Source organism: Phocoena sinus, chromosome 21 (genome assembly GCF_008692025.1).
Source record: "Phocoena sinus isolate mPhoSin1 chromosome 21, mPhoSin1.pri, whole genome shotgun sequence".
Lineage (NCBI taxonomy): Eukaryota > Metazoa > Chordata > Mammalia > Artiodactyla > Phocoenidae > Phocoena > Phocoena sinus.
This window is the reverse complement of record NC_045783.1, coordinates 31,750,472-31,763,374: the sequence shown is the minus strand read 5'-3', so window position 1 is coordinate 31,763,374 and position 12,903 is coordinate 31,750,472.

The following is a 12,903-nucleotide window of genomic DNA, read 5'->3' as shown; positions in this document are numbered from 1 at the left end:
CGGCTGGGCCCGTGAGCCATGGCCGCTGAGCCTGCGCGTCAAAAAAAAAAAAAAAGGAAAGAATAGCAAGGTCTCCTCAAGATTTCATAGTGACCCTTTCTTGCAAGAACAGAGGAACATACACTTTGATTATTATTTTTTTACTGAAATCACTCTCTGACTTGATCAGAAGCGGCGTTGACAGAATAAGCAGGACTTTTCTTTCTTTTGATGACTTGTTGCCAGGCACTGCTCTAAATCCTTTGCATGTATTATCTCATTTAATGCTTACGCCACCCTTACCTAACAAGCAGGTGCTTTTATTATCTCCAACTGACAGAGAGTTAGATAAGATCTCCTAAACCAGATCCTGTTCAATGCAAGTGGCAGTCAGGGAGGAGATAAATCAGAAAAGGAAGCGAAAGACCCTTGGACCTTGTCCAAAGCAGCATATCTAGTTGATTTCCCCTCTGAGTAGAGAGATGAATGATACAAAGTTAAAGAAGAAAAATGAAAGAAGATGATAAAAGAAATCAGAGTGCCCTTTAAGTCCTAGAAACAAAGATAACAACTCTTTCCAGATCTTATATTCTGTATGTATTTGTCATTAACTTTTATGTATTTAGTAAGGTGAGTTACTCTAGGGTGGTCAATCTACCTTGAGTTACTTGTTTTATGTATAGAATAAAACAGCAGAACATTCCCATACAACACATGACATTCCTCTCCACGGATTTATTAAAAAGACCCCCAGAGGAGAAAGTTATAAAATCTGATCAAGTCAGCAGTTCCAGCTGTGTAATTGATATCCATTGTTTTCTACTGACTGCTGAGAAGAACCTCCATTTCTGTAGCATAAACAGAATTCCCATTCCTTTTGCAAGGGGACTGCCATGGGGTAAATCTAAAAATAAGGTTCATCAACAAAATTATTTCATAAATTCCCAAAGACTTTCAGGAAAGCTCTGCAGACAATGGTTTCCTATAAATGTACTTCTTCTCTGTAAGTCATTTTTATATTTCAAGTCATTACGTTTATTCTACATGATTCTTTTCTGTGTATAACATATAATATAGGCAGAGTATTAATCTCTTGAAGGATCAAGGAACAGCTAAGAAAAAATGGGAATGTTGAAAACTATCCATGGCTCTGTTTTTCCTTCTTCTCTCTTTCACAGATTCTTCTGCTCAAACACTACAAATATTCCATGCTTTATAATTAATATTGCTTCCATGACCCCAAAATATAGCTTTATGTTTTACCTTGGAAGTGAAGGGTACTAGGATATGCCACACCAAAGTATACCTCTCTGGAATAAGAATTATTTTGAGCTGATTATTTTGAGAAACAGCAGACCCAGGAGAAGCCCTGCAAACCACAGTAGAAGTTATCCTTTTATAAGGGAATTTTACTTTGATAAAGAAAACCTCCATTCGTAAGGGTGTCTCCCTCTCTGTATCAGGAAGGGAAGGATGACTGAATCACAAAAGTATCCTATCAATGGAGAAGACGCCAGTTGAAATCTCCAAGAACTAACCTTACCCTCGTTTACCAGGCTTTACCTGGTAACCTCCCAAACTCTCCCCCCACCCACCCCCATACTTTTCCTTCTTTTGCCTTTAGCTGAAGACGGTCTTTAAGGTGGTAGTTCAGACCACCGCGGAGTGTTACTCGTTTTCCCTGGTGTCTCTCTTTTATACGTGGGGAAACATGTTAAGAAACTTCTGTTTGTTTTTCTCTTACTAATCTGTCTTTTATTTCCGGTGGTCTCAGCCAAGAACTCAGAAGGTAGAGGCAAAATTATTTATCCTCCCTTACTGGAGAAAATAAGGTTAAATATTGCTCTCATAAGATTTGTAAATTCTATAGCTGAGTTGTAGGAAACAAAACAGGTGCCTTTGTAAGTATCTGAAGTACATTAGTAAGACCTGCCCTTTTCCCATGTTAATCTGTTTCAAAAGACAGTCACTGTGTTACAAACAAAAGGCTTCAAGCTCCATAGAGGTAATAAAAGGGTCTATGAATTCTGCTATGAGCTGTAACCTTTCCAGCCCTTATATTTGCATTTATAAAAAGACTTTTTTGGCTGCCCGGGATCTTAGTTTCCTGATTAGGGATCGAACCCAGGCCACCTGCAATGGAAGTGCGGAGTCCTAATCACTTGATGGCCAGGAAATTCCCTATATTTGCATTTCTGATTTCATGATGAGAATTTTAGTATGCAGACCTATGATATCTGGGCCTTCCATTCAAATCCTTTGTGTCCTTAATTTTTCTTCTGAAGCCATTTGCCTATTGTAATTTTAGTCTCCTTGGTGGGTGTGTTAGTGAAATTGCTTCTGTAAACTTCTGGGGGGAAGCAGTGTGAAGTCAGCACCGAGTGAAACTAAAGTAAAGACATTTTCCAAGCCTCTGACAGTAAGCACTGATCTGCTCATAATCACTCTTTCTCCTGGAGCAGAAACTGCTTCTCAGTGACTAGTTTCCTCGGCTAAGTATCTTTAGCAGCATTGCCCTTCAGGCATGGAGATTAGGGTTAGTTGTTGCCAAGTCAATGTGATGAGCTCCCAGTTGGTTAATGTGGTCCATTTGTTTGTGTCTCTTCCAGAGGTCGGAGGTGTTTGGAGAGAGCATTTTGGATTCCAGTCAGAGAATTCACAAAGCCCTGCCCCCGGGTAAAATGTCAAATAGGAAGTGCCAACATTTGTCTATGTTTTTGACACTTTCTCACCTTTTATACTTTCTCTCTTAGGGCCCTTGCTATTCCATCAATGTCTCTTTTCCCAGGTACCTGACATCTTACCTACTCATCCCAGTGTGGTACAGAAGATTGGGTCCTTTGCTGTCCTACGTGTCCTGATGTCCACCCCCTACCCCATATGCTCCACCCTGCCCTGCCACCCTATTTTCTCCCATATGGCATGTGCCCTACCCAGATCCCCCGTCTCCTATCCCACTGCCCACCCCACGCACATCTTTCCAACTGCACCACGCCCAGTATATAGGGTTAAAAGGTGAACGGAAGCATATTGAAAGGGTTAACAGTGTATTTGAGCAAAAATTGATTTGAATTAGGCAGCATCCAGTCTAGCAGGTGGAAAGGAGCTCCAGGAACTCTACAAAATGAAAGACCTTGGGCTTCCCTGGTGGCGCAGTGGTTGAGAGTCCGCCTGCCGATGCGGGGGACATGGGTTCGTGCCCCGGTCCGGGAAGATCCCACATGCCCTGGAGCGGCTGGGCCCGTGAGCCATGGCCGCTGAGCCTCCGCGTCCGGAGCCTGTGCTCTGCAACGGGAGAGGCCACAACAGTGAGAGGCCCGTGTACCTCAAAAAAAAAACAAAAAACAAAAAAAAAACCACATACAAAATGAAAGACCTTTACAGGTGGAAGGAAGTGGGAACAAGGGAATTATACTGGCCAAAAAGCAGGTTGGTTATGGTGAGGTCACTGTCTTTTAGGGAATACAGGGGTCTATCAGGCAGATCCCCTAACCAGTGCTAGCCAGGTGATTCCCGCTTGACTGCCTTAAGATTCCATTTCTGGGAAAACCCATATTGTAATTGTAAGTCTCGGTTTGGCAACTCAGGGCTTAGCAGAAGCAGCTGCATTTGGGCCCTGTTGTCTTGTTTGTCACAGTAATTTAATATGGCTCTCAAGATACGACCTGGTTCACTCTCGGCCCTCCATAAATGTTTCTAAGATCTGTCCTCCCTGTTCTCCTTACCCCATCTCTCCAGGGATCTTTGGGCCCTAAGAGAGGACACGCATTGAGGGCAATCTAATCATGAAGATGAAAGAAAATCATCGAAAGATGCACTTCAGCTTCAGGGAAACTGGATTTGGTGGGGGAGGGAAGGAGGGTATATTAAATCACAGATCTGTGACAGACAAGTAAGACTTTTGTACTTCTTTTATTTGAATGTAAAAAATTATGTGCACTTTTCAGTCATATTTTGCTTTGTACGGACAATCCAGGAATCTTCTGTGTCTGACACAGTGTCAGACAGCATACCCATCTGTGAACCCAGTGGAGAGCCGGTCTCTCTGCTGAGCTGCCCCTCCCTGGGGCAGGAATACCAGGAAACGGGTACTTTTATATACAGCTCATCTCCCATGTGCCACACACTCTGCACCGTCATCCCCAGGAAATATTTTCTATGTGTTTCCATATCATTCCTTCCCTTCTAGACCTCCAGCTTCTCAGCAGAAGAGCCACTCATTAGGTCTGATAAGAGGTAGAAATGGTCCTCTTTGCTCTGCGTGAAAGGAAGCAGTGTAATTACCCACTTCACTCACTCAACTGCTGTTAGAGGATTTCAAAGGCTCTTCTGAAGCGGGTGAAGAGAGGACAGGGCAGGAGGACACTTTCCTCTGTCCAAACATGAGCTACAGTCAGGAGGAAACACGCAACACTCAGCCATTGCAATTGGCTCACGTAATTCCCTTCTCCGATATTAGGCTCCTGGAAGGGAGTGAAGATACAGAGCAAGTTAAACTTCAAGTAAAATTCTACAGGAATAGAGGGAAACAGCAGAAGCAATGAGCTATGTAACATCTCCAGATTTTCCCTATCTCTCCTCATTCTGGTCTCTGGGTTCCTGGCTTTGTCTTATCTGTTTTCACTTGTTAGGATGTCAGTTGCCTGAACTTATATGCTACTATAGTGGCTTAAACAAATTGGGATAAATTTTCTCTCCTAACAAAATGTCCTGAAGCAGGAAGATGATAGTTTGGGTTTACCTGTTTAGTGATACTATCACGGCCCCAAAGTCAAACTCTCTTTTTAACTTTTTGTTTCATTCTTAGAAAATTGCCTTTTGTTCTCATGTTCTTCCCTTCATAGATGGGAGCTGGCTATTGCTGCTTCAAACACTGCATCCACATTCAAGGGAGGAAGAAAAGACAGATGGGGGATGCCCAGGACCTTTGCCACTTTGATCAGGAAAGCAGAAACCAATTCCAGAAAATGCCTTCTCTTATTTCATTGGTCAAATAGGGTCACATGATCACTCCTCACTTTTAAGTAAAATAACTAGGTGGCCACGGGTTGATTTTTCCAGTCTTGTAGAAGCAGGCAAGGAAGTGACCACCATCAGACTATACAGAAACATGATCTGATTCTGTGACCTTGATCCTTGTTGGTGAGAGGAAAAAAAACCTTCTTCTCTATCCTTTTAAGTTCTGTTATGGAGGAGTGCAAATTAAACTGACAAAAGACATTAGTGAGAAAAAATACAGATTTTTATTTATACACATGTACATGGAGTTCAGAGAAAAATGTGACTCAGGAAGGCTGTTAGAATTTGGGGCTTTTATACCATCTTAATAGTGAATGGGGTAGGAAAGGGGGAACTTCTGGGAGATAAAAATGACTCTTTAGAAAGGGGGAAGAAAGGACACTTATGGAAATAACAAATGGCTTTTTTGAACGATGAATAAATAGACCCTTGGGAAAATGGTACTAGCTCTTTACCATCCTTGGGAGAACTGAGTAAATGTCATGCACATGTTATACTTTCTGTGGTTCAGATGAGTCCCAGCTGAGAAAGGCTATCTGGGAGTCAGTTGTAGTTGAGCCTGTGAGCAGCCATGTGACTTGAGGCAAATCATCTATTTGGTAACCTTAGTCTGCTTATTTAAGAGATGAGTGGATTGCTTCAGATTAATTCTATGATGCCTTCTAGCTATGATAGAAAATCTGCTCTGCAGAAGGTAGTTCTAAGAAAGACCTTAGGGAAACATATTGAATACTGTGTTTAGTCACACATTCTTCTTTTTCCATCTCATCAAAAAAAAAGTGTGATAGAAATTCAAGAGGAATATTTTCTAAGTTATCCCTCTCCTTCCCCCTGTCCTCATCGGCCCTCCAGCTCGCCCCTCATTTCTGCTTTGAAATCATAGGTGCTGAGGAGCACCAAAGCTCTCATTCAGTTAAACACTATTTGAGCTCTACAAGTTGCGAAGGGTTAAGCTCTTTGATGCTGGTTGGGTTGAGAACAAATTCGGCACCTTCTCCTCTACATTCGCTGCTCACCTGTTTCTCTCCTTAGGTCTGTCTCTCTGCACTTGCCTAAATTTGGAAATATGGAACTAGCGGTCCCCCATGGTACCTCCTAATGTGCAAATAGATGCTGGGAGACATGAGCAGTGTCCGAAGCTATAGAAACTGTCAGATCTTTTTCTTTCTATCTCTCTTCCTTCCTTCCTTCCTTCCTTCCTTCCTTCCTTCCTTTCTTTCTCTCTCTCTCTCCCTTTCTTTCTTTCTTTCTTTCTTTCTTTCTCACCAAAGGTGTTACACTAATTCCACAGCTGAAATAAAAAGGAAAGAAATAAATAGGAAAGGGAAATAAACAAGAAAGGAAAGATCACCTGATGTCAAAATCGTGTCTTTTGTTCAATAATCTGCATATTGTCTCCCTGATGCTTTTATTTCCCTTGTATTTTCAGGGTCAGAGATTGATTAATAAAAGGTGTAAATAGACATTTGATTACAAGTAACTCTTCCGTCGATTCCTGTGCTGTTTTGAATTAGTCCCTGTTCTTTGGTGAATGAAGATATACAATGAGGAAAGAAGGGGTCTTGAGACTAATCAGGGAGATGCAGGACCCAGTATCACAATCGGATGTTGCATAACCAGTGGGGATAAGTGTATATGAGTCTGACAGTAGTAGAAAGAAGATCTTAGAGGTTCACCCAAGCTTTCACTCTCCATTCTAGAGATAAACTCTTAGGACTAATGTAGGAGAGTGAAAGATGTGTTTTGAGAAGAATTTTTTTTTTTTTTGAGAAGGATTCTAAAACTGAATTTGAGTTATGGGAAAATGCCACTGTTGCTTATGGATGTCTGCTATGGCTCAGGTTAAGAGAGGAATGCCGTGAGTCTTTTCTGGCCTTACAGACTCTCTGGTTAGCTGCCCTAAAATAAATTAGACTTAGTCTATGAAGAAGAGCTAATCAAACTCTGATAATACATAGTCTTCCTTGTATGCCACTGATTCAGATTTTGCATTCTGAACACTAAAAATTACTATTATATCAATAGTATACAGGAATAAAACATTCAAGTACTATACAGCCAAAAAGTTTGGACAAATGACCTTAAATATTCATTTTGACCTAGAAATTCTATGATCCAGTGAAACACTGATTTTCTATCAGTAGCTCCTTTTTATTGCCTCCCTCTTTATTTTAACACATTATTAATAGGACAGTCTGAGTGTATCAGTAAAATATTACCTCTTCAATATGGGCTAATCATCAATTTTTCATCCTAAAAGCCAGATATGACACATTTAAAATTCTAAAAGAGTAAAAACCTCAATCTATAATTCTATATCCAGCAAAACTATCCTTCAAAACATGAAGGAGGAATTAAGACATTCCCAGGTAACAATAGCTGAGGCAGTTTGTAGCTAGTAGAATTGCCCTATGAGAAATGCTAAAAAGAGTCCTTCAGGCTGAAATGAAAGGACGCTAGACAGTAACTCCAGAACACTAGTAAAGGGAAACTTACCACAATTCAAAAAATAATGGGAAAAATATCTGAAAGAGGTTTGACTTATAGATTATTAACCTGTTGCTTAAATTTTGGCCAAGTTTTTAGTGGGGAGTTCTAAAATTTTACAAGAAAAGAAACAAATATGATAATATTTAAAATAATCCTTTATATTAAAGGTCTCAATGTTTTAGAAAAAAAATCACAGGAAATACTGTATCAGATATACAAAGTCTCATTTTTCATCACCTTTACCGCTTCTTTTGCTTAGAATTTATAAATAAATGGATTCCGAATCTGTGTTTCTTTAAAGGTGTAGCTCTCTTTTGCTGTGCTCTTGTCTCTCTGTTGCGAGACACAAAATGCAGTAACCCTCCAGAGGGCAGCAGAGACTATAAGCATTAACCAAGAGCCCAGTCCTGGCAACGTGGGAGAGAAAGCTTGGAACTAAGAGAGTTACTCCACCTCTGAGCCCTTAGGACTAGACACACAGACTAATTTGTTTGGTCATAATGACCTCTGTCATGTTATATGAACAGTGAAATTTATATGATAACTTTTCATTACATCTGTCTGTCAATCTCTACATTTTTCCTATGAGTCAACAACGTACAAAAATCCAACTTTTAGAAAAAGACAAATACTGTATGCTAACACATATATATGGAATTTAAGGGGAAAAAATGTCATGAAGAACCTAGGGGTAAGATAGGAATAAAGACGCAGACCTACTGGAGAACGGACTTGAGGGTATGGGGAGGGGGAGGGGTGAGTTTTGACAGGGCGAGAGAGAGTCATGGACATATACACACTAACAAACGTAGTAAGGTAGATAGCTGGGTGGAAGCAGCCGCAAGGCACAGGGATATTAGCTCGGTGCTTTGTGACAGCCTGGAAGGGTGGGATGGGGAGAGTGGGAGGGAGGGAGACGCAAGAGGGAAGACATATGGGAACATATGTATATGTATAGCTGATTCACTTTGTTATAAAGCAGAAACTAACACACCATTGTAAAGCAATTATACCCCAATAAAGATGTTTAAAAAAAAAAAAAAAATCCAACTTTTAAGAAACTTTGATTTGGGAAAATTCATAACTAGCAAAACAAAGCATGTTACAAATCTAAGTAAATATTCTACAGTACAATTCTAAAATTCTCATATTCATTTTGTATAAAATAAAAGTACTTCTCCTTAAGGACCAATATAGCCTAGGTTTTGGAGTCTCTTGGGTTCTAAGCCGGTTGCCACCATTTATTAGTTGTGTAACTTTGGCATTTAATCTCTCTGTGTGATATTCTCCTGCCAGCAGTATCTTCCTCGTAGAATCTCCGTGAAGACAAACCATGCTGTGCATGCATATTATTTAGGTTCTGCTGAAGTAACCCTGCATAACAAACAACTCTCAAATCCCAGTGGCTCATAGAAACAAACATTTCTTTCCTGGTGAACTCTGGCTCCACCAGGCCAGATTGACTTGGGTTCAGATCTGTTCTCGTCTCTCATTCTGGACGCAAGCTGAAGGAGCAGGAATTACCTGGACTCTGTTCATCTCATGTGGATGACAGAACAACAAAAGGACAAGTAGAACTAGGTGATGCCTTCTGAAACTTCCAGTCGGAACTGGTATATATTGCATTGGTTAAAGCTAGCATATGACCAAGCCCAAAGTTAGTGAGATAGGGAAGTATATACTATCCCTGGGAGACCATGGCAAGACTGGTAAAGTTTTGTGAACAAATAGGACACTGAAATGGAGCAGGACCCTATGATCTTTCCCCCCACCCCCCATGTCCTCCTCCTGCCTTTTGTCTGTGAAAAACTTTACCCAAACAATAAGTTTAATCAGAGAAGTGAGAAAATGCAGAAGCAAAGAAAATCAGTCATACAGGATAAAACAATGATAGTTTAGTCAGTAAGTAAAGTCAAGGAGCTTTATTTAGTTCCTTCTCAAGGACTATAGATAATATTCTGAGCCATGTCCTGTGAGCTGCTTTGTAGATACTGAAACTCCCACCAGGTGGAAGAAGCTAACTACATGATGACCAGGCTGTAGCCATGACATACACTGCCACAATTCCGAGAATTGGTCTCAAAGGAATGTGAACAAACCGACCCTGGAACTGAAGATTAACTGCACCTATAACAATCGAGATGACACTGGTCAGAACACCGATGACCAATTTCAAGACGACTGTCGGAGCTGACTGTACCTCCCTCCACCTATAAAAGCTCTTGCCCACGATTGCCTGGGGTGGAGGTGGAGAGACGGCCTTTGGACAGGCGTCCACTCCACTCCCCCGCCCAGTTTCCAGCATGCAAAATAAAGGAATCTTTCCTTCCCACCAACCTTGCTTGCTTATTGGCTTCTGAGTGGCGAGCAGCCAGACCCCACTTTCAGTAACAACACTATAACCGTATGTAAAGTGTGTTACACACAGTTGAGTATACACACTCAAATATTTCCTATCATTGCTGCTCCCAGGACTCTCCGTCCACTTTCATCTAGTCCTTCACCAATCTGCTGGCTCAGCTCCACATACCATTTATGAAACTAACTATTGTAAAACTGGGGTGGACCTCATTATTAACCCGTTAACTTGGGTCTGTTTCCCCAAAGCAGAGTAGAAGAAGCGGAGTCCACGTCCTATTCTGCAGGCATCTTATACAGCATCCTTCTCTGATCTTTCCTCTCTTAAGCTTTCTTTGATCACCAGTGTTGAAAATAGATCTCTTTTCTCTTCTTCTACATCAGCATTAGCCCACTGAAATATGATGATAGCCACATATATGATATAACACTTTCTAGTAGTCCTGTTAAAAAGTATTCAAAAATGTTCAACAAAAATGTCTAAAGTATCATCATTTCAACATGCAATCAATATAAAAATCATTGAGATATTTAAAAAATTTTATTCATAATGTCTTCAAAATTCAGCATGTATTTTATATGATAGCACATCTTAATTTAAATTCTCCGTGTTTCAAGTGCTCAGTAGCTACAAAAAGCTACTGGCTGTATCGAAGAGTACAGCTCTACATCTTACCTTTCCTTTGTCATTTATCGTTGTGTGCCTGACTTTCTTCTTTCCATCAGAATGGATGTTTTCAATTTTGTCTCTCCCATGATACCTCTGATGTTTGTTTGGATGTTGATCTTAATCTAGGTCTGACCAGGCATTAAGAATAAATAAATACACACATAAATAAACCATTTAGAGTAAGAGCTAAAGACATAAAAACACTGAGGTACAGATTAAATAATTTACAGACTAAACACCTATCATGTTTGCAGATATGTAATCCTACCTTGGGCTTCCTCAGATCATCCTAGATAAGATTTAGAGGATAGAGTATCTTAGAATGTAACACACATTCAAATGATTTGTTTTTCAGTCATTAATTTGATCAACCTATGAAGAGCAAAGTTCTCTCTCTCACCAGGTAGCTGAGGTTTACTGAAGCAATTCAACACACCTTACTTTTTATAGATACTGCTTAACTGAAATGACTGCAGGGATGTTATGTGCCTATAAATAAATCCATAAGAAGCAACCGTGCATGTAAGGCAGTAACTTGTGGGAAGAATCAGTGCAGTATCTATTGAGATTGGGTAGGAAATCAGGAAGACAGCTCATGATCTATAGGTTAGGATGTGCTAGGTATCAATGAAGAATGGTTGTCTATAGCCATTGGGTTTCAGCCCAATGGCTGAAATGTATATAGCCTGAAATGTTTCCTTCCATACTACTTTGCCTTTCCATGTTTTGTCAAAGGCTGGTTAATTATGTGTGATGGGTGCTATGGGACACAGAGGGGTATAATGGAAATATAACTTGTATATTTCCCATGTCTGTTTCCCAAGTTGGTATTTTGATATACATTTATCTCACGGGTGAGACATAGTATTTAATACTAGATACTGATGGGTAAAGTTAAGACTTTTATTTAATAAAACACATAAATCTTATAAACCAAAAGAATATCCCAGTCTTAGGATCTGTGTGAGTACAAGATGTAAACACACAGATTCCCACAGATACATGAAAAGATGTTCTTTGTAGAGATGAGCTGGTAGAGACCACCAGCTTTGTTCAGGCACTCTGTGTTTCAAAACTCACGCTTCTGAATGTGAAAAAGAATACATATATATGTGTATATATATATATATATATATATATATATATATATATGGCTGAATCACTTTGCTGTATAGCAGAAATTAACACAACTTTGTAAATCAACTATACTTCAAAAAAAAAAAAAAAACCCAACTATGTCTTCCATTTATTAGCTGTGGGTCCCTGCATAAGCAAGTTAAACTAAGTATCAGAATTTTTTAAATTGATATGATAATAGTAAGTCCTTCATTGGCAGGGTTAGCCTTGCATATACAAGCACTCAATATGTGTTAACTGTTGTTAACAATTTTAGGAAAGAGACAATATTTTTGGCCATTTTTTTCCTGCAAAATCTCTTCCTCTATACCTGAAACAGAGAATAAAATACCTACTGCAAAGGAATGCTGGACAAGATTCCCAAACATGTAGCTTTCTTCATACTGTTTTTGCCTTGCTTTCTAAAGCTTCTTTTTAAACTCACATATCCATGAAGAAATAAGGACCTAATAGGCACATTTCAATTAACTCTAAACATTTTGAAACTGGGCATTATTATTCATCACCGATCTTCTGGTTTAAAAATTGGCAGAAGCAGAAAAACCCGATTGCTGTGGAAAATAACAGTCATCCCCTATTTGTTTTCTTTGTGTCTCATCTATGGCAGCAACTTCTGACTTCTACATCTTAGAACTGTTTCTCAATTATGCCAGAGTCATTATTTTGTTGGAATCTATCCATCATGTGAAAGATACAGATGACGATTGTATCCGCTTATACATGTCAAATGCATCTCAAATCATAAGGCACCGAGAAAGTTGGTCTTAGAAGGTAATTAAATGCTTTGTCCTCTGTGAATTGAATTAACAATCTAGTTCTCGAATCCAGTCTAGCTGATTGTTTCTATTTGCAGCCTGATACTTTGTTCTCGGACTTCGTGTAATAAAGGATAATTAAAGACATTTACACTTACTTTGCCAGTAAGAACATTGCTCTTGCTGTTAAGGAGTAATTCTAATCTAATGTGATTTATATTTGCATAATATCCTGTTGCAATATCAAAAAAACCACTTTGCTGCAAAACAGAGGAAGGTATTGCAATTGGGGTTTATAGAAGGGAAAGAAAGGTCATGAATAATCACTGTCAAATAGGACAATTAGCTTATCCAATCGGTTTGCTCCAACAAAATTAAGCCTATTTTCTCTTGGAGGTGGTTAAAACACAATGTAGGCAACTCCGTAAAATACGTGCTCTATGGCATTATTCAAACACCCAACTGGCTTCTTAACTCAGTGTTCCTCTTTTCACC